A 21,041-nucleotide genomic window follows, 5' to 3' on the forward strand; every position below is an offset into this window, starting at 1 on the left:
AACTTGTAACCCCTCCAAAAGCGGCGGATTGTTGGTATTACAAGCAAACGATGGGAGTGAACACCTTATGCTCAATGATAGCACATATCTCCCGTGATGCAGGACTCGGTGGTACACAAACCACTGCCTCCGTGCCACTGCAGCCACTGTTCTGAGCCACGCTGTTATTAGAATACAGGGGATAATATCCTTAACCGGCCACCCGAACGAGTCCAGTTTGAGTGGTGTACATACAGCCAGTGGCCGTCTGAAGAACAACGCCTCTCTTTGAGCAGTGTTTTACACTCTACAGTAATTGTTTCCTCTTGTCGGCGCATGTCTCTGTGGCTGTGTGAGCTCGCCTGGCTCCAGAGATCTCAGTGAAAGTTCAATTTTGGGTCTCAGTGATTTGTAAACGTGCTCTTGTAAATTGGCTATAGTTGTGACAGGCGTATACGTTACGAAAAAAAAAGAAAAGACACATAGGCTATCTTATTTTATATTAAATTTTCTTGTCAATTCTCGTTTCCAAACGTCACCCCAAGAAGGTGGTGACAACTCTAGTGGGTCTCTCTCTCTCTCTCTTCGGATGACAGAGTTCTGTTCCCTTCTTTCATCTGAGGGAATTTATTTTCCAGATAATAATGAAAATGTTAAAAGAAGAGTAAAAGTAAACAGAACTTTTATTATCTGTCAATCTTTTCTCACCCAATGCTCCATACCCCAACCATTGTTGAATGCGGCTTATTAATCTATGTCAAACACAACCGGTGATAAAAACCATCATATAGAAATTAACACATACATAACCGGTGCATCCACTCTTCTACCTTTCAATCCAAACAGCACAAACGTATTATTTTTCCCCACAATGGCGAGTGTAACCGACTGAAAATGGCGGTTAGCGAAGTTTGGATTGCTTTCGATGCATACAGCTGTTATCTTTATGACGGCACGGTTTATTACTCACAAATGACTAGGTGACATGGAGTCAGAATTAACATAGGTTTAAAGAAAATGACATTTTGGTAGCGTACAGCTTTGACATGTTAAGGACAGCACAGTCGAAAAGACTGAGTTCCAGTTTAGTTCTGAATTTCTGAAAGTTAAGTTGGAAAGAATGAAATAGATCTCAAATCTCTGCTGGAGACAACCGGCCTGATCTGGGAGGCACGCGCTCTAAACCCGAAGTGGTCAGCGCTCTAGAACCTGTGCTACTCCCAGAAAGCGTAATTCCAACTGTGCAAACCAATGTCTTGATGATATCCACTAGGCTAACGATTTCAACAGGTTATTAAATAGAATATGTGCTACTCCCAAATAGTATCAATTTAAAATATCAATAACAGTGTTACTTAAATCAAAGTTTTCAACATGTTATCATATCACAGCTATATTGTTGTATATAAATCTATAACGGTAGAAGCATTATTTACGTGCATTGAAGGAAAGTTTGATTTCTGCTGAATACATTGTTTTGTGTAAATCCCCCATGATGCATTGGTTTAGTGTGCAAAACAGCAGACAGGTAAGGTGTACTATTTATATTTATTTATATGATTAAAATTTTACGTCGTAGAATATTTCACTTATGCGACGGAGGCCAGCATTATGGTGAAAGGAAACCCACTACCATCCACAGGTTGCTGGAGACTTTCTTACGTACAGTACAGTGTACTAAGTCTTGCACGTGTACACAAGTACTCGTACAAAACTCTCTCGTTAGATTCCACTTAGCATGGTTCACTCATTGCTCGTATTCTCTGTATGTGATATATGAGTGTTTGTTGATATGGTGTTACTACTTACACTTGACTGCCTTAACCCGAGCCTATGTAAACACCTCTATCAATGAGATCCGACAATGGGGAAAGTATAGATGCTTTGAAAAAATGTTCTCCGGCGGGATAGCTGAGTAACACGGGTTGAGTTATCCGCGGCAGCCGGCTCACCAAGTATTTTCGGAAAGTTTTGACAAATGGTATTTTCGGTACAAGATGCTGCCAATATGGACGTTGGCTTTTATGAAAGTGCTTATGTATAAAATGAGTGCACCGTATACGGCTTTCATTGTAACTTGGAGAAAGTGGGTTAATGGCGTGTTTCAAGTCCTCTGAACTCCTTGAATGCACTCTTGTTATTGTTTGCTAAGTATGACCACAACGCAGGGTTTCGTGTAATTCTAGACGTGTGAATTCTAATAAACTGGTATTTACATGACGGCATTTTTTAGATACGGTGCTAGAGATTTTTCAATGCCCTGTTATCATTTACATGAACTGTTAGAATAAAACCCTATATGGGGGAAACTGACAAGATGCTGGATTTCACCGGTGACCACAGTGTTATATCGTCGCTGTTCTCGTTTTGTGGTCCATGCTGCAGGTTTTGTATTTCACTCTCTGTGTTGTAGTCGTTTGTATTCTCAATAACACACAAAATTCACACGGGACGATTGCCTCCTGTTTCAAAGATAAAGTATGTTTTATTAGACGATGAATTTACACCGAGGCAGTTACTACTTGCGATCCGATTCTCTTTGCTCTTGTCCCGTCTCGCTCAAGTTTTTCGAATTCGAAAAATTGAACAAATGCTCATTGCACAGCGACGGTGGTTAGAGAAGTACTTCCATCAAATATCATATACGGGCGTGAGTAACACTACATCTGGCAGTTTGTGCAGTCTGACGTAGTCAGTGTGGGGAAGTTCGTCAATGGATTGACTAATGTCGGTGCTTTATGCCAAGCACTACAGTTTCATAGCATAGCATAAAACTGACTTCAATCTTGTAAGTGAAAATAATTCCTGAGTATGACGAACATTCAAATATATAAATATATATAGTCAAATAAATCATCGGGCTCCTCCGCGTTTAGTGGGATTGTAACTAAAATAGAAAAGCCAAACAAAGGTTTTCATCGCAGATTTTACCACACCCTTGAATGGATTATCCCGTAGAGTGAAGAAAGTATTGACCTACAAATAGCGGTGTGTTCCCGCAAGAAGTAAATATAGGCAGATATATTAACTATGTCCGGAATTCAATGTAGGCTGCTCTGTGGAATCGACTCGACCTGGCAACTTGTCTGATCCTAGTCTGATTTTGAAGTGCTGCTTTGTGGAATCGACTCGCCCTTTCAACTTGTCTTATCCTAGTCTGACTTTGAGGTGATGCTCTATCTTCATGAAAAGTTAGATGTTAGGGTTGTGTTAGTATATGTACTAGCTGGATCTGCACCCTCTATCTCGTATTCTGCCCGCCACCTTGTATATACAGTTGCTTAGTTGTCCAGTACACAGTGCAATAGATACCTAATCCCGAAGGGCAGTGATAAGAGAGTTACAGGAGTGGATGGCCAAACAAAAATCACATCTCAGTGGGTTGCTCGTAAATCACACTACATGGCGTACATAGCAGGTAAGTTTGTCCTCGTAAATCCCCTTTTCTTTGCACTACATAACCAGTACAGAAGTTTCCGACAATATTGCGTACTCAAGAATATTTCACTTATACGACGGCGACCAGTGGGTGGGAAGAAACCGGGCAGAGCCCGGGGGAAACTAACGACCTTCCGCAGCTTGATAGAAGACCTTCCCACGTACGGCCGGAGAGGAAACCATCATGAGCTCTGCGCTAGCGCGCTAACCAACTGAGCCACGGAGGCCCCTATTAACAATGTGACCTAGTTTATACCATGTATTGGGTTGTGGTGTGGACTTTATTTAGGGTTTGTGAAAGTGTTATCATTATTTTACATTCGGTACACCGACGGCGAATGAATGAATAATTATATGCTTCCACGCCACATCGGCAATATTTCAGCCATATCGTGGCGATACACCGAGCGTGAATTCCGTTAACTGGTCAGCTGAAGGGAAAGCGACAAATGATTAATTGAAGGATACATGAAAGGCTTTGGTTTTATTTCTTAATGTGCAAATTATGTGTAATAACATATAACAGTACAAACAAATTTTTCAGCTTTCACTTAAAGAGGTAAAAATCGCTTCAAAGTACAGTTTTCTTATTTCCCCAGCGGCCGAATGGGGACGGGGATGTGGGGAGCAGGCCGAATGGGAGAGGGTGTAGGGGCGCGAAGGGGTGCTAAGCTGGCCCGAAGAACCCATGCAGTATCTGTGTACATGTCATCTTCCTACACTGTAGGGGTGTTCACCGAGTTCCGAGCAAGATCAACGATGACGTAATTTCTGAAAAATCCGACCGTTGACGGAAAATATGCACAATATAGAGGAGCAATTAACCAGTATAAAAATGCCCCCAAAATGAATTTTTTTAACAAAACTTCCGGGCATAATTTTCTTCATTTGGCATAGAGACATAGTCTTATTATGTATTATTTAGTTCCCTTTCTGGTATCCTTTAAACGGTGAGGTTATTAACAAAAACATATAGGCGTTTCTGAAATTTCAATGCATTTGTTTTCTTTTAATTCACCTGAAAAAAAAAACACAATCATCTTTTACTTACGTGTGGATTTGATTTACATTAGTTGATCTGTTTTAAGTTAATGATTAATCGATGTTTTGTCTTCTAAAACTTTAACGGTGGCACTCTCTGTTAGATAGAGTGGCTGGATCCTGAACTGTCTGCCTTTTAAGCGCATTCATTCAAGTTTCACGGCTAACCTTCCTACCGCCCTATTACAGTTTCGACATGTTTGGTAATGTAAAACATGTCGGTGTGCTATGGAGTCACTACGAATCCGTGGCATGTTTGTTTAATTGGTCGTCCAAAGAATGCTGTTTGCCCAATAGATTGACACTTAATGCACGTGACGACGGCGGTGCCCGGATGCTTTCTCTCACTAGAACACTTCTTAGGGATTTATGGGAGCACAACGACATTGACCTTTAACACGCAAAGCACATTCTGAATTCATTTACGGTACTGCAAAGCAAACACTAAAATCGACTTTGTGTTGAGTTCTCTGTGACTCGTACCTCTTACATCCCGAGAATGTTTTATGTTAACAAACATAGATATGGTAACACGATTAATCTTATTTCAGGCTGTCAAAATGATTCATTTGTGAGCTAGCAGTGAATCTGTGGTGCTTTTCTGTAGCGGAATATATTATTATAATATATATTTTGTTCCACTGGTACATTTATTGCCCCGTTAGAATTTTAGCGTGCTAAAACAGCACAATGAATCAGGAGGCTCTCAGCAATGTGATCGCTGTGAGCTCTAGTCCAAGTCAGACTGGCTTCCCCTCGAATCGTACGTAGGAAGTATCATAGCAAAACTGCGGATGGTTCAGTCATAAGAATTATAAGACAATAAGCAGCTGTATGTATGCGGAAGGCAGATAGTACACTCTAGGTGTGGCATCGCTTTGGTTGCTGGCAAAAATTAAAAATATCTTCGATAGAAAAAGCAAATGTAAGAAAAAAGTAGTCAGCACGAGAAGCGACCCAGCGTCCATTTCCACAAGGTGTTGTAAACTAATCGATTTTAGTTTGAATGTTTCCTTTTACATCACATAGATTTGTGTCATTTTAAGGCAGGCAACGTCATATTATGAAAATGGGTTTCAAAAAGTGTTTTTCTAAAGTTATGTGAACGCAGATCTTAGTCATAGGGTATAGCGTGGTAGTTATAGGGTATGGCGTGGTAGTTACAGGGTATAGTGTGGTAGTTACAGGGTATAACGTGGTAGTTATAGGGTATGGCGTGGTAGTTACAGGGTATAGCGTGGTAGTTACAGGGTATAGCGTGGTAGTTATAGGGTGTGGCGTGGTAGTTATAGGTATGGAGTGGTAGTTATAGGGTATAGCGTGGTAGTTATAGGATATAGCGTGGTAGTTATAGTGTATGGCGTGGTGGTTGTAGGGTATAGCGTGGTAGTTATAGGGTAGACCGTGGTAGTTACAGGGTAGACGAGGTAGTTATAGGGTATTGCGTGGTAGTTATAGGGTATGGCGTGGTGGTTATAGTGTATAGCGTGGTAGTTATAGGGTATAGCGTAGATATCTCCCCGTGGTAATGTGCTCATGCCCTAAAGCATACGGTATTACAACAATGACCCTGATTAAGAGCAACAGGTATATTCGCTTAAGATGCTATCAGAAATGTGCCAAGCCCTTCAGATGGTGTTGGGAGAAATCCAGGGCATCCGTGTTATTTCTCGACACCTGTCGGGAGAGAACAGCGCGATTTAACCTTAGTCTATTTCACGCCTGCTTCTCACCATTTCCCGCCGACAGACGGGCATACACAACAGATGAACAGACAGTTTATACTGGACCATCCTTACTGGCGCCCACATCTGATGGCGTGTGGAGCTACAGGAAAAATATATCACACGCCATATTGACTTTGTATCTCAACTATTCAGCCGCCTTTGGAACGAAGTATGCGTTTTGGAAGCTTCAAACATAGCCTACCTACGTACTGTTGTATCACTATGGTAATCAGAAAGGGTTGGTTAATCCGTATCTGTTTTCCGCCCCATCTTCGTACCTAAGAAATGTCCGCATGTCAGCAGTTGGCAGGATAGGCTAGCATATTTGTGTCGATTACCACTATCAGTGGTAGGCAGAATGGGCTGGTTTATTCGTTTCTATTTTCCGCCGCATTTTCGTAGCTGAGAATTGTCCACACCTCAGTAGTAGGCATAATAGGCTGATTTATTCGTATCGATTTTCTATCCCATCTGCACACCTACGCATTGTCCATATATCCGTAGTAGGCAGAGTGGGCGGGTTTTTTCGTATCTATTCCCCCCCCCTCCACCCCTCCACCCCATCTTCGTAGCTAACAATTCGTAGCTAAGAAGAACTACTTATCAGTAGTAGACATAATAGGCTGGTTTATCTGTATTGGTTTTCCGTCCCATCTGCACACCTAAGAATTGTCAACATATCCGTAGTAGGCAGAATAGGCTGATTTTCCGTATCAGTTATCCGTCCCATCTGCTTGCACATGGAGTTCATGGAAAAGGCACTGTGATCAGTAATGGCATCTATCTACATGTGGCATTGTGTAATGACGTCACTTTTTAGAGAGGATGTTATAACAACCAGTGATAAGTGAAATATGACTGAGTACGGCGTAAAGCATTCAATAAATAAATACATAAATAAGTAAATAAATATTACAACTAGTGTATAGATAGCTTTAAGGGTACATTTACAGTGACCATTAGTTGCAACGGCGAGTGTGACAACAGCATCCTATGATAGGCTGCGGTTGCAACGGCGAGTGTGACAACAGCATCCTATGATAGGCTGCGGTTGCAACGGCGAGTGTGGCAACAGCATCCTATAGGCTGCGATAGGCATTTTCTCTTCAAGCACGTGTTATTGTGTATGTCTGGTATGGTGGTATGGTGGACTTTACCGCTCAACACCTCCGTCGCCGTTATAAGGCAAAATCTACCCCCAGCTGCTTCGTCTACATGTATATTCAACGCCCAAGAGTCATACAGTGAACGCGTTTCGTAAACTAGGCCTTTAGCAAACACACTTTAACTAAGTAGCATCTGAACAGGACTCTAACCAAACATCAGCGTGAAGACTAACACAGCGTCAAGGTGTAAAGTTTAACATTCCGCGCAGCTGAGAAGCTCGCCATAGAATCAGGTATTGCCTAGACTATGTAATGTTTGCAAACCACCCCTCTAATGGACAGAAAATCAAAGGGTTTACAGGTCTTGATTTACTTCGGCCATTTCTAGACCTTTGTCCCACCCGTCTCCTATGCGTTGGCGGGGTATAAGACGCCAGTAAACATCAGAGTCAAGATTAGTTTGAGATGCTGAGAAGATAAATCACGTCTAAGAGATCACTCCTATCACTGGCTAATTGATGTCAGTACATTCAGAGGTAAACAAACAGGCTGTACTAGAAAGGTAGAACGCTATTCAGGATGTGACGTTACGTAGTATACTATAATAATTGAATCCCTGACCCATAAAACGATTTCGGCTAAAAACACAACTTGACCAGTCACTATTGACTGACACTTAAAGTTCTTTGTGAAGATCTAGGTTTCGATTATGCGCTCTCTCTACACAAAGATCGTATTGGATTACGAAATAAATTCCTCCATGCTTTAACGTTCATGCACCATGTCTGTAGGTAGAACCAAGCCTGGCTTCCGAGCAGAATGTCTCTATGTGTAGCTTATGGCATAAAAGTTTGACGAATTTGCTTGTTAACTTATTTGAACTCTAGGCTTCAAATACAATTTTTTATTCATTTTTTTTTCAGTTTTGACTTATGTCAAAGCGGGCTGTGTGAAATTGATTCCTGATTTATTTTCACCTCATATTCTACAGAGCAATAGTTAGAATGTCTTTATGAGATTTCAATATAGTGTAGCATGAAAGTCTTTCAGGTTTCAGCCAGATTCAGTAACACTGGTAAACTGTAGCTAGGTAGAGTGTACTGAGATTCTCTTAAAAAGGATGGTCTTGTTGCTGTTTTTAATATCATGCAACATGAATTAACTTGTGTTCAGCAGAAGTGACATTTGGTGATCAATGCCTTAAACGTAAGTCTCTGGGACCAACCTAGCGCAAAACACATTAAAACATGTCATTCGGCAGTTAAAATTAGAAGTAACTTAACGGTATAATGTTTCTAGATATTTCAGGTAAATGCTTTTAAACAGTGCAAAAATATTCCAACTCATGCACTTCACCGCAGACACATCAGCTTGAATTGTGTCACCTTTTAAAGTGTCATTTCTTACACCCATCAAGTCCTAGTCTCGCGGTGGGTGATGCAGGCGTGAACAGAACATACATTAATTCTGCCGAGTGCACGAAAATGGACTGACACAAATGAAAGCGACAGTTTGTAACGTGGTCGCGTTAGCACATTAGCAGAAAAGAGGAGTGACAATAACACGCCAGTGGGATTGGTTATCCCTTATTTCGGGTTACCTAACCACTCTAATTTTCCAGGTTTATCCTCACGCAACGGTAAGCACTTGTATATATACTTAGAGTCTGTGGTATCTATCGATTTGCAGATTATTGTATCTGTAGAACTAATCTAGATCCCATCGTGACTGTGGGTTTACGTTGTCAGATACATGTTTTTACACATCTGGACTCCCCTGCATAAGGCTTGATTTGATTTGATTTTATTTCATTTGATCGTTTTTTAACGCCAGACTCAAGAATAATTCCCTCAGTGGTCTTCAACGAACGTTAGATCCTGCAAGCGATTCTACGAGCGTTCTACGCCTTGTCACCAATGTCATACGAGAAGTAAGACAGAGGGATTCTATAAATTTTCTGCCCAAAGCCCGATTTGTTCTCGTCCCTCGTATACCCTGACGATTGAAAGACCATAGAGTTAGATTTTAAAGTAACTATGTGTAAAGATTTCGATCCTCAGAATTAACTATATGGGGTTAAATTCTCAGATATACATGTATGTTACTGTAGATTTGGATCCGCTTGTCATTATATCTATATGTATAATTCGATTCTCAGGTAACTATAGTTTTAAATCTTCAGGTAAAACAATGGTTTTAGATTCTCAGATGTTACCATTGATTTCGATCCTCGTTCCGCTATAGGGTTAAATCCTCAAGTACAACTACATGAGTATAATAGACTTACATCCTCACCCAGGCAACAATACATTTAGGTGTTATAGAAAACTGTAGCCTAGTTTATTGTTCTCAAGAAACCGTATTGTCTGTGGTAAGAGAAGTGGAATAATCGGTAATGTTAAACCAGAACTTTATCGTGTGGGAACAACTTCATGGTTTCTGGTTTAGATCTAGCATTCGCATCACATCTGACATTACTGCGACGAGATGCAGCAGTGTTTAACGCACAATGTACGAGTGTTCTTCCTTTAACCTCCTCGCTTCATGACGCCTTCTTCGAGTTCGTCGTGCTCACTGACCGCATTATAATTGAAAAAAAAGCATTATGATACCTTCGACACCGTTTAACGCTCCGAATGTGTGTTTTAGATTCTTATGGCTACAAATCCTACACTCAGTGGTCTTAAAATGTGCTTAGCATTTGTAAGATTCCTCATCTGAAAAAGATGCGTGCCTTCTATTCCTGGTATCCTGAATTAAACACGTGGGGATATTTCACCTTTGTGTAACTTTTACGTGTAGATATGTTACCCCTTTGAAAGAGGCAACCAAGGAGGCCTTTTCACTTATCTACACTTGATTTATGTTCTTTGCCTTGTTCTTTGAATATACGTGAAAATGTGTGTAGAATATTAACATTATGAATGATATCGTTTCATTGTATGTCATTTTATGATATACAGTGGCATACCTATATATGGTCTGTGCCTTTGTGGCAGGCTTATATATGGTCTGTGCCTTCGTGGTATGCTTATACATGGTCTGTGCCCATGTGGCATGTTTATATATGGTCTGTGCTCATGTGGCATGTTTATATATGGTCTGTGCCCATATGACATGCCTATATATGGTCTGTGCCCATATGACATGCTTATATATGGTCTGTGTCCATATGACATGCTTATATATGGTCTGTGCCCATGTGGCATGCCTGTGCCCATATGCCATGCTTATATATGGTCTGTGCCCATATGACATGTTTATATATATGGTCTGTGTCCATATGACATGCTTATATATGGTCTGTGCCCATGTGGCACGCTTATATATGGTCTGTGCTCATGTGACATGCTTACATAGTCTGTGCCTTTGTGGCATACCTATATATGGTTCGTGCCTTTGTGGCATGCTTATATATGGTATGAGCACGTGTAACGTGCTTACGTATGGTCTGTGTCCATGAACCATGCTTACACTTGGTCTGTGCCCATGAGGCATGCTTGTATATGATCTGTGCCCATGAGGCAAAAGATTACAAATCGGTGGCTGTTATATATGCCGTATAAAACTATTCAAATATTATTATCAAATAAACAAATAAAACCGTGTTAAACCGAAAAAGGCAAATAATTTTCTTGAAAAAAATATTTTAATGTTTGTTCATAGCAGCATAAAATGTAGCGCCATTCTGAATTTACCCAGGTTGTGTAAAATGACATACATGCCCCACAAGTCTTGCGCATGATATCATGTTAAACGGGGTAACAAATAGAAAGGTAATCACGCATTTACTCCTACTTATTAGTGCGTGGAAAAGGCCTCTCTATATATAACAAAAGACCAAGCAGTCGGCTTTTTTCCGCCCGACGACGTGCTTGATATATGTTTTGTACATCACTGAAGTTTGAATACGCAGCCCCCGTGTTCTTCTGTCCTACCCTTTATGTAGAGAATCCCGATATCTCTCAGAAACCTCTTTACATCACATTGTATTACTACCTTGCATCCGTTTTATTAGATATTCTGAAGACTTCCTGTGACTACAATGTAACAGCCTGATCCCACTTTACATGGTACAGAAACCATACAAAACTGTGGTGTGTACAAAGTCTGGCTCGGGTGCCACAGGTCAGTGTCGGAGACCGTTATCTTGCTATTGACGTCTCAGTCCCGTTATCATGACCAAATCACAACCTAGTTTATAACGTCTTTGGTTGCTTCTAAATCAGAGTTTATTGTACTAGGAGTGGTCAGCCATCTCGGACTGGCTGTATGTTGTACCGGAAGTTTATAGTCGGGATCAAATGTTAATAACAGTCATATTAATACAAACTGAATGAGTCTTAAGTCTAGACTGAAGTCAATAATGAATGTTGAATCCCAACACACTTCTGAAGAACTGGCCTCAGAATTTATTAATTCAGTTCGGGGACATTGATACGAATGCACTTATAAGGAATACATATGCTTTCAAAGATTTCATAACTGTAACTGGGTGTTCACAATTCCTTGCAAATCGGCATAATTATAATACATACAATTAATGTTTATCAAATATAATTGTATCAACAGCCTATGTTACCGTCATCCAAATACTAATTTCGAATATTATGGCAGATTAGTGCATTCAAAACTATAAAGTTTATGATAAATGTTTTGTTCCTAGTAGTATATACAGCTTAGTTTTACGACTTAATTGATCCATTTTGAAAATGATAGCTCTGTGTTTCGGCTAAGTGTATATCCTTCAGTGACATTTTTCAGATCAAGTTCGGGGTCATGTTTCTTATACACCGGAAATCCCTAGTCACGATTGAAGGTTGGAGGTGAGCCTTTGTTACTGACCCAGAAATCCCAGTCATAAATCAGGGGAGGTTATCGAAGTAAAGGCGACCTGTGTTCTGTTTGGGAGTGCTGTAATGCTGATATGGTTAAATTGCTCACTGAAGTAACATTTACATACCGGGCCATTGATAGATCCATGATAATGTTTGCACTCAGTAAGGACTGTCCAGTTAGGCTGATCGATTTACCATTGTACTGCAATTCTATGCCTTGAATGACATTGCAGTTTACCTAAGACAAAACCGTATTGTTCTGTGGTGCTCCGTGTACAGTTATAAAGCTATACATCACAGAGGCCATACGCGTTATATACAGCAACAATTTTTACGAAAAACCATTAGACCGAAAAGATTTAAAACAGCATGACCGTTCCTCGTTTCAAATGGCCTACGTAAGCTCCTTGGTGTTTTGGAATAATCAGTACGTGTCATTTTCTTTACTATCGCATTGATCGTTTGTGACGTGGTCATTGCCTAATGTGCAATGTTTTTGGCTATTCACCGACACTCTTTGCATGGGTCCACATTAAGCACAAAACCCGGCAATTGTGAAGTCGATCAGTGAACCGTTCGTAGAAAGACGAAGGAGAGACATACACACAGAGAGTCTTTCATTTATAGATACTTGTAGATAAATTAAGAGAACAAAAACAAATGTCCTTTCCAAAGCTTCGATCTGGTAGAGATACTTAGACAATGATAAAGCTATACATGATTTATCTTTGTCTTAAGTCGTTCGTCTGCCTGTCGTCTTCTGTCAAAAAACTTAACTTATGTAGACCTTAATTCCAATGTTTGCTTCATTTCAGCGATTATTATCGTAGTATTTGATTGGTAGATAACAGTTAAAGTCCTTGGCGTATGGTTTCCTGAGGGCTGAGATTTGTCATCCTCGATTACAGCTGAAAAGGTCAACTTTCTGGACAAGATTTTCCGAACGGAGTAGCGACCGATCAAAACATCGAGCAAGGCGTAAGGCTGCTCACTCGGGCCAGTTATATCCCCTCAGGCTGACATTGGAAAGGAAGCTAAATCGGGTCTGTTAAAGTTTGGTAGGATCGTGAGCTGCCCACTGTCGACTTGCAGACTTAGATGACACTGGTGTACATCAGCTCAGGTGCTACATAAATCTTCTTACCTCTTCCTTGAAATAGGCTGAAATAAGTGCTGGGATGAGATCTTGATAGCCCCTGTATTGTGATCAGAGTGCCATTTTCGTCAACATCAAGGTACACTATAATATTTACATAGAAAGTGAAATTTGCCAAAGACATCTGATAGGCCTTCGCTGGCAAAATCATCTTGAACGTTCTTCATCGCAGGTCATCGGCCCCCGACAATTGACGATGACGGTTCAAACCCAGCTTTCGCTGATTCGACACCGGCTCTATTTGGAGAGGTCTGTCAGGTACTTGGGGCGGTCGTTTGCTAAGGGCACGCCGGTGTCCTGAAATAATGAATCTGACTGTCGTCTTGTAAGGGAACAAATTTCGGAGCATAGCCTTAATCTTGTCCGAATTTAATATAGGCATAATAGACATTCAAAACTTTAAAAAGCGCTCTCATTATTTGTATAATTCAGGATCCTGATCCCCACCGCACCCCCCCCCCCCCGACCTAAAAACTATTAATAAATACATGAAAAATAAAGCAGTTTCGTTTAACAGTTTACTTGATATTATGGTATGTGTTCACACTCCAAGATAGCCCTAAGTTTGGGTACATTGTCACCTCAATTCGCATCTGTAAGCAAATTCTAACCGCATTCCCGGCGTAAAGAAGACGTCCGAGGCTCTGCTCAGCTTGTTTTCATCACATATAAACCTCTTTTGTGCTATACATCGGATCGCATATCGCGGCTGTGCCCCTCACAAAAGCCACGTTCAGCGTCACGTGGTCTCTTTTCTATCCAATAAAACACAGCTAGTCAATGTACTGTTTGGAGTGGGTTTTGAACAGAGCAAACTTTACGACCAAAGGAATTATGTAGTAGAGTATGTCACTGACATGTGTGCAACTAAGTGTACCTGGGCAGATTTTCTTTTCTCACGTCTCCGGTTTTACACGACTAACCCGGTTGCATTTGTACAGAACTTACGTCGCTACCTGCGAGAATCGCGGCACATAGAGCGGATCTGTTCACAGCTGTTCAGATCACATTACGCATGGTTGAATGCTATGTGGTTTGGGAAGGTCTATAACCCCCGTATCATCAGATCTGTTACTCGATTCCTTGAGGCGTTGTCACACTCAGTACCTATACCCGTATCACTGAGAATAGGCCTGACAAGGTGAACAGTATTAAGGTAAAAGTAAGTACTTTTTATTGTGTTTAATATGTATGATATGAGAAATTTTTGTAAGTAGTCCACTGATGCGTGTGATGTTTTACGATGTAAAGATTAAGGTTATAGTCCGAATTTCCCGATTCATGGCCGTGTTAGACATGTTTATGGTGAATGATTCCTACCTGCCATAGGAGAGGGGCCTGAATGAGAGCTTTCCTTGTTATACCTCGCTTTTACATAGCCGTATATACTTTTTGCCATTACGTGTACAAGAAAATATCACGCATTATATTGTTGTACTGTTAAATTGTATTATATTTTCACAGCGCTGCTATGACATTCGGATTGTTTTGGAATTTAGCGTTGAAGTAATTACAAACCATTGCTACAGCTATAGCAGTGTACTGATATAGAACTATATACTTGCATGAGCCTGTACGTTGTCGTGAACGTCCCAGACACGTTGGTTATATTTACCTGTCATCAACTTACCTGTTGTGCTTACAGATTAGAGTGACAAGTACTTTACCCAGGCTCATACACTTTGGCAGATGAATGAAAAGGTTGACGCATGTCAGTCGTAAGTTAACAAATTGTTTTCGGGTTTGTACACGACACAGGCATCTACTCAATGTGGCCGAGACATGACAATCTAGAGGTACGGGTTTATTGTTGTCTCGCTGTCGTGCGCGGTGTGTTCATCAGGGCTTAAGTTCAACATGATCTAGACATCGACAGAAAGTGAGACACGACAGACGTGCGCAAGGTATGGGTTTATTGTTGCAACGTTTACGTTTGTCTCGCTGCCGCGTGTGTTGTTTTCATCGGGGCTTAAATTTGTACACGATCTAGATATCACAGAATGTGAGACACGACAGAAAGTGAGCCACGACAGAAAGTGAGACACAACAGAAAGTGAGGCACGACCAACGCACGCCAGGTATAGCGTTTTGGTTGTCTCACTGTCGTTTGTGCTGTATTCATCATGTCTTGTGTACGGTTTAGTTTGTACTCGAAGTAACATCGATAGCATGATCTAGACATCAACAACACGATCTAGACTTAACATGATCGACTGACACGATGAATGAGCCTGTTGTTTCCTCGTTGGTACATCATCCTCTTATGCACTGTCGTGTGTTTTATCGTGATTATGTCGTTTGCTGGCATGCTTTTGGTTTGTGTGTGATCTACATATGAATACGTTGTGAGACACGATAGACGAATACTAGACTTTTTGTTGTAATAGTTGATTGTCACCCTCTTGTGTGTGGTGTGTTGCGCATGCCTTGTGTACGGTTAACTGAGTCTGTTCACGATTCGGACAACATAGGGTGAAACACGACAGACTTACGTAAGGAACGGGTTTTTGTTGTGATGTTCCCCCGGTTTCATGAAGCACACTTATAGCCCAATAAAATTAGCTACCCTGACAACCTATTGTCGAGATAGGAAATACACCTAGATAAAGGCTACTTAGCACTAAGTAGGCTTCATGAAACCGTTGTCTGGAGACGTTTCTAAGGAATACATGCGAAAAGAACTGTAGAAAAGAATGTCACAGGTAACTGAAGTCCACGCTCTTACTATAACGAGACGTCGTACGAAGTCTTGAACAAGGATATATGAAGCTGAGAAAGACCTATAGATTAAAACCTTTCATGCTGGACGGAAAGAAATTTGGGAAAGCAAAAAAAATGCTCTACTTTTTCGACTGATTGTTTTGATTACACAATGATCACAGTGCTTTGCATGCTTAATGGATTACGTATAGGTGGATCAAAAAGAGCCTTATTCCAGAATCAGTAAGACTGTTGTTTTATCTGTACAAATATGACACTGCCTCGGTTTCCATTAAGCCATTTATTTATTTGATTGGTGTTTTACGCCATAATCAAGAATATTCACTTATACGACGGCGGCCAGCATTATGGTGGATGGGCAGTGCCCGCAGGAAACCCACGACCATCCGCAGGTTGCGGGCAGACCTTCCCACGTACGGCCGGAGAGGAAGTCAGCATGAGCTGGACTTGAACTCACAGCGACCGCATTGGCGAGAGGCTTCTGGATCATTACGCTGCGCAAGCGCGCTAACCAAATGAGCCACGGAGGCCCCTCATTAAACCCTTGAGCATGGTGAAATAGTTCTGAATCGTTTATTTCAGCTTAAATCGTGAAATATGCATATTCAGCATTATCCTTTTAATATGTATAAGCGAATTGTACTTTACATTTCAAAACGTCAGTGCCCTATATATGCAGACGTTTGTGTATATTTTTATATAATAATAGCTCAAGCCTATATATTGTTTACATTCGTGTCATACAGCTATACCTACGACACACGTGCAGAGGGTAGTTGATCGCATTTTCCACTGACAGGCAATGACGCTAATTCTAACGATGTGACAGCAATAAACAACTCTAACGGACACTTCTTCGTGGATGTTGATAATACTACCGTTATTATTTGGTCTCAATAGTTCTGGCCTCGCCATTGGTCTCTGAGTGTAAGCACTGTGAACGCTTCTACGGACGTATTCTCATTTATGCCACGACCTATTCGCGATCTGAATAAGTTGACAGAGGACAAAATGAAAAAGTTCGTAAATCTGGCTTAATTTCCTGGTCTTTCTCCTAGTCCCAGAACAGGAGTAATTGAATCAATACAATCCAATCAATAGTGACTGCTCTCATTAGGCCCATACCTGGCCAGCACACAACGGCATACACGAATGTCAGTATCACGTCAACAAAGAGTGCTGTGGAAATACGCGCCGATCATCCAGGTATTTCTGTTTCTTTTATGCTTAAACGATAACATTTTGTTGTGTGCCTTTTGAATATATACCCTGTAACGTCCAAGTTTTACTTGTGTCACATTTTGGATCTCCTTTCTCCCCAGAACCTCGTCAGTTTTCATATCTTTATGTGACATTTGACGCAGTTCTTTAAACATCTTGTGGAGCATTCCAGCTAAAGGATTAAATTTCAAAAATCCATAGTAATAATTGCCTCCACACTACTTCTGGATGGACGGTGTTTTCATTCTAATGATATGCGTGTTCTTAATTATCAAATGGTATTCGTTACTTTCCACAAGTATCCCGAGGCAAATATATGGATAAATATATGCAAGAAAATCAGCATGACGCACACATATCCACCTGACGTCACAAAAAGCCAGGGACATTGTTCCGTAGCAGTAACAAATCTACATGCGCAGAGTCCTTCATTGTTTCCAATGTGACATAGTCGACACAATTTCCTTATTTAAAATCACCATAATGTGTTGTATAGATGCTTTTTAAAATGACTTTACATAGAACCAATCTTTCACGCTTTAGAAGGGAAGGGGGGGGGGGGGGGCATGCCTAAAACTGACGCCTAGCCTATACCCAGTCATCACACAGGGCTATTTCTACTGATTTCAGCTTATAGAAATAATGAACTTATTTGAAGAATTTGTTCGGTCAAAGCTCATGCGTAGTTAAAAATCATTTTGATAAAGAAGCAGGAACTATATGTACATTACATCCCAGATTGTACCGAACATTTTAAATGATTTTACGCTTGGTTAAATCTCTTACATTATGTCCCCGCTTTGGCAAATGACGTGACAGGCGGACATGGATTGCATGATCATCGCACATTACCACATCCATTGGCGTGTAAATGTACGTAAGTATGTATTCACACCATGGTCCCTCTCCAGGGGCGATGGTAGGATAAGTTGATTGTCACTATACCATTTATGATTATGTCCTTTACCCGTGAGGCCATGGTAGTCACAATCAAATTATCATGCCATACGTATGTGGAAAGGGGTTGGACACACATGTAGTATGTACGTATAATGATTTGATTCTCATGTAAATAAAGAAAAATGCTTGAATACAGCTCTATTACTGGGCGTAACAATTAGGCCGAGACTAAATATATGTGGGATCCGTCTCAGACGCTGCTCCCATCACTGGGACATTCATTTCCCCTGAAACGCATCACTCGAAAGTGTGCATCATAATTTAGATAAGTCCATACGCCAGGCTAGTGCTTAGAAAACTACGTGTTATTGATATCAAGCTTTGCAGTATTATGTGGACGTAATGAAGTCATTATATAGCCATACACTACACTCTGAATAACATGGCCTTGGGAACAAGTTAAAAAAAGGATCTTACTTTTCATAACGTTGAAAGAGAAACTTGTTGAACACAGACATGTCCTCTCTGCAAAGAACTTTTAACTCCGGCGCTAATAGCCTGCGATAGGATAAGCGAAATCATCGTCAGAAAGCTTCTTTCATAATTGGCTTAATAAAAGCGGGCTCTGGGGTTACTTAAATGAACATGATTGTTATCTTTACCGCTGGATAATATACTACTTGGTCAGGTACGTATACATTTCTAATTTATAGCTCAGACAAGTGTTCTTTAAGCCCCATACAAATGCCTTGTGTATTTATTTACGGCAGGTGTCATTAATTGGCATGTATGCTTGGATAAAAAAACAAAAAGAAAACCAAACAAAGGAAAAAAAATTACCATTTTGTTTGCCTTTCATCTGTTTAACTTCACTCTACGGGAGATCTGTTACTTTTGTACAAACCGATCCGTAGTACCAAATGCAGCATGTTTAGCTTCGCGTCCCATGCTGAACTGCCATTGTTTAATCAGGCAATCCGCGGTATATGCTAAACAGTACAGATCCCAGTATATATATATATATATATATATATATATATATATAAACACACAAACAGTAATAGGATTTTACTGAGCTTTATATACGAACACAAGCTTGTGTCTAAGGTATCTAAGCTGGTAATGGAATTGGAAATGAGATTAATTTCAATACATTGTAATATGGTCATTTTGTCTCCTTGCAGTCTGCTACATCTACAGGTGTATTGAGCAGGTATATCGGCTTGTTATGCCTGATTTGTCCCGTGATCCCTACCCCTGGTAGTCGTATTCTAAGACCTGACACGCCACTGACAGCTCCTTATCACCCTCTTGAATGACGGCACTGACCCAACCCTTTTGTTAACACGCCCCGCCAGTAATCAGCAGTCCAACCTGCATAATTTTAAATCCGGTGTGATGAGTTCAATCTTGTTAACAGGGACAACGGTTAGGACATAGCCCCCGCCTGGAGTCACGTGACCTGTGCATGCATGTGCTAAAGAAAAAAGTGACACTTGCCTGTCTTTTGTTAAAAGTGGCCGAATGCCCGTGAAGTTTTTGACAAGTTATAAGCACGTATTTTTTGTCGGTGCAATCGAGGAGAAAACTGACAGTAGAGACAGATTAATAAGTTCACCCCTATATAAATGTGTTATTAGCTTACCTGTTTGCCCGAGGCCTGGGCAGTCAACGTCTGGTCAGGTGTTAAAATGACCGGGCAGTGTGTTTAATCTAGGGATAGTTAATTGCATCTGTGTCTGTGATACTTGTCACTAGCGACCAGCTGCGAGGGACACAGAAATGAACATCAGCTGGAGAATTTCGGGACCGTTAAGTCGGTTGCCTTTTCATCAGGTAAGTAAAAATATCACAGCTCATGTGTGTAATGCTTGTAGTACGTGTAGAAAGCGCAGAAATAAGGGAATTAAATATGCGATCTCATATACATTTGTTTCATTATGTTGTTCAGCTTGGTGCTGAATGCCACCGGCGCTATTTCATATCACCCGCCATATATATCACTTTATTGTCTGGTCAAAATGTCAGTCAAGATATAACGTGAGCGAGAAAGCTGTCAGATGCCGGATATAGCTGACCTATGAAATGTACACGTGTTACTAAGGTTACGTACCCATATGTACCACTTCATTTACTTCTACGACAAAGTTGGTTGTGTCAATGCTCTTGGAAAGCAAACTTTGGCTGATTTGGTTACGAGGAAGTGACTGCGGGCATTGTAGCATTGATTTATTTTAATGACATGTTTACTTCCTAAATATTTCAATTATGTTTGCGTAAATTGACATTAATTATGCCAGCATTGCATAAACAGTGCACTATGTCAGAAGTTTAAATCACTATTGGACATTCAGAATTTCATACAAATAAGAACCCTGCAACAACAACAGGACCTTCAGCAATGACATAAAGATAAGTAAATAAACAAACTTGTGCATTCAACGGAAGGGAATGGAACGTATTTTTGCACACACATCTCGATGACCAAATTTTATATACGCTATTTTGCCAAGTGGTGGGAACCCCTGGTTCGTGGATTTCGGTCTTAAGTCGTGGGAAATAACTTTAACTTATTTAATTTATATGCCAAGACGTATACCAATCCACTCAAAAAGGAAATTGAGCGTTTTATGTGTTTTCGGCTATTTTAACACGCTAATAGGAGATAGTTAGCCATAGTTAATGTAAAATATCATAGCCGGAGGTGATTAATATATGTACAGTACAGCCAAATAGGTGATACCGTGACTGAAATAGCACGTGTGTGTACGACTTGGGCCATCTGATACAGAGTGGCCGCCAGCGAACCAGGGAGCCTTAAGCTTTCTCAGTGTGTGGGATACCGAATAGGCGAACGGCTGTTTAATGTGGGAGCTTGTTGGTTATAGCCAAAGTATCCCGATAGTGTAACTGG

The sequence above is a fragment of the Liolophura sinensis genome, chromosome 6, assembly GCF_032854445.1.
Source record: "Liolophura sinensis isolate JHLJ2023 chromosome 6, CUHK_Ljap_v2, whole genome shotgun sequence".
NCBI lineage: Eukaryota > Metazoa > Mollusca > Polyplacophora > Chitonida > Chitonidae > Liolophura > Liolophura sinensis.